General features: G+C 45.2%; 1 long non-coding RNA gene across 1 annotated transcript; it reads left to right on the forward strand.

The window, feature by feature from the left end:
- The first annotated feature begins 492 nt into the window (after positions 1-492).
- LOC109960270 (uncharacterized) lies at positions 493-924 on the forward strand. Its single transcript, XR_002274973.1, has 3 exons — positions 493-502; positions 599-811; positions 897-924. It is a non-coding gene; the product is annotated as an uncharacterized LOC109960270 (long non-coding RNA).
- The last annotated feature ends 1,913 nt before the right edge of the window (positions 925-2,837 follow it).

Raw genomic sequence — 2,837 nt, forward strand, 5'->3', positions numbered from 1 at the left:
CAGCAGATTAGGTCTAGTCATAAATTCAACAGAATCTTGCAATTTGGTGCAGGACCACAACATGAATCTGCAAGACACTTGCACATACACTCTGTGTGTGTGTGTTCTGGTAATCATCACATCGTGGGGACATCAATCTGTTTACACAGTCACGTCATGGGGACCTCTTACGGTATGGGGACCAAAAAGCTGGTCCCCATGAGGGAAACCCATATTAAATCAATACAGGAGCTGTTCTGAAGGTGCCTGTGTGATTTTTAGCATGGGCCCATAATGCACATTTTCGAGTCAGTGTGTGTTGGGTGCACAGTAGCTCCCCCTTACAGTTTCTAGCTGGTAGTGCACTCAAGGGCAAAGGTCAAAGTGTTTATTTGTCATATGCACAGTTAGAAATGTCATGTGCCATCCAGTAATGGATGGCACATGACTGGAAGGAAAGTGCATTGCAGCCTTTCACTTTTGGGTTGAGACCAGTATCAAGTCCTGTCAGGGCAACACTAAGGTACAGTCTTTGTCTCCTTCACATAGAGCTCAAAGTGTTAGGTAATATACTCATGGGTTTGTTGAAACTGAATTTGAATTTGTCCTCCTTTTCAAGATATTTCAAGAGATTGGAGCAGTGCAGAGTCTAAAAAGAATCGTCATGTACACCAGTAATGGCACAACTTGTGCTCTCGCCAAGCGGGCTCTGAGCATGATGGGAGAGGAAGTGCCTAAACATATCTTGTCATGTGTGCCCAACTGGAAAACCTGTGAAGTGCTGACCTGGCTGCAGCAGGTTGGCTTCAGTGCCTATTGTGACCGCTTCCAGGTGAACATCATTGTCATTACCATAGCTCAGTTAAATAGTAAGCCAGTGATGTGTCTGACATACTCTCATCCATCTTAATCCATAGGAACTCCAGGTGGATGGAGACCTCCTGCCCCTTAAAACCCTGTCACACAGATGCCCAGCCTGCAGGGCCCGATGTGTTCATCAGCTATCGGCGGACTACTGGTTCCCAGCTGGCCAGGTAAGACCTGACCCCACATTAGCAGAAGAGGTCAAAGGTCAAAATGTTTTATTTGTCATATGCACAGGTAGGAAATGTGTTTCCCTGTACAATGAAATTCTTACTTTGCCGTCCACATGAATGCCACAAAATACAAGTGAAATATAAAGTAAGAAATAAGACTAAAATGCTCAGACTTTTAGTTGACTGAAACTGGACTAGACTAAAAAGAGTATGAACATGACTAAAACTAATAAAAACAAATGACAGCTTCACACAAAGACTAGACTAAAACTAAAATTAAAACAGGCCGCCAAAAACAACTATAGACGATGGTTGTGGTCTTAAAGCAGGTGGGAACAATGCTCTGGCTGAGGGAGAGGTTGAAGATGATGGTCAGAACATCAGTCAGCTCGCTGGCACATGCCCTGAGAGCCCTCCCAGGGTTGTTGTCCGGTCCTGCTGCTTTGTGGGGGTTGAACTTCCTCAGGACTTTGCATACCTGGCCTGGTGAGACAGTTAGTGGAGGGGAGGTGGGGGGGTTGGGTGGTCCAGGTGTGTGTGTGCTTCCTCTCTGTGCTGTAGCTGGAGGTCTCAAAGCAGGTGTAGAAGGTGTTGAGATCATCCAGCAGGCTGTCTGTGGAGCTAATGATGCTGGTGGTGGTCCTGTAGTCTGTGATGTGCTGCACGCCTTGCCACATCCGTCTGGAGTCAGCAGTAGAATAGAAGCCATTCAGCTTCTCTCTGTACTGCCTCTTGGCCGCTGTGATGGCTTTCCTCAGCCTGTACTTCGCAGCTTTGTACTCCATCTCATTGCTTGATATGAATACAAGAGAACTGGAGTTCATCCAGAACTGATGAACTGATGAAGCCTCTAGGATGAGAGGTGAAACGTCTTCGACCTAGAAATCTAAGTCCAGTTGATTTTTAATAAGTTTTTTCAGTTTACACTTATATTGTTACAGTAAAACGCCCGGGGAGTAATTCAATGTAGAACCACCACTGATTGCCCAACTCATAAACAGGTAAAAGGAGTGTGTTTCATATACAGTACAGTGATCTGCCTCAACATTATGACCACCTGATTAATACTGCGTGCACGGCAGTCAATACAGCAGTTGGTACTTATTGACGTTACTGTTGCTGTGCCACGTGTGTAAAACGCGCACAACGCCAGCACAAATGGTGATATATAGATCCTGCAAAAACCCGCACGGCCAGTAGTGTGAATTTATGGGCGAGACTCACTATCAGCGCACACTCTGCGGTCATCACATACAAGGCGATGGGCATCATTTATATGGTTGTTGTTTGTCTCCAGGTGTATCATGTATATCAGGTCATCATCTAAACATAAACGAAACCGCTAACGGTAAAGAAAACATTTCGCCAGTTTCACTCAACGATTTCTTGCCAATTCTCGCTTCTACTGCGACAGAGAGAATTTCTATCATGGAAAACGTGAGGTTTTAACACTTTGAAAGTCTATAGTGTTTTCCATGTGTTTCTGACTTTCAGAACCCTCAGAGTTGACTGACGGTGCTAACAGGTCTTACCAACTCTCCCCATCCCTGGCTCACGGGATCCAGAAAATACACTGAAGTGGAAATCACGATTGACACATGCAGGAACAAGAGGTGCTGTGGGTTATTTCACCTGAAATATGCGTTTAAGTCCATGATATACTAACAAACCAGATGCCAGCTGGGATGCATGGTAATGATGTGACGACTTGTTCTTTGTGGGATGTGTGATTTGTAATACTAAAGCAGAATACAGCTGACATGATAAAGGCCTTCAGGAACAGAGCAGGGCCCTCCTGAAGATTATGACCCCCTGTGCCAA

The sequence above is a fragment of the Monopterus albus genome, unplaced genomic scaffold (genome assembly GCF_001952655.1).
Source record: "Monopterus albus unplaced genomic scaffold, M_albus_1.0 scaffold45.1, whole genome shotgun sequence".
Lineage (NCBI taxonomy): Eukaryota > Metazoa > Chordata > Actinopteri > Synbranchiformes > Synbranchidae > Monopterus > Monopterus albus.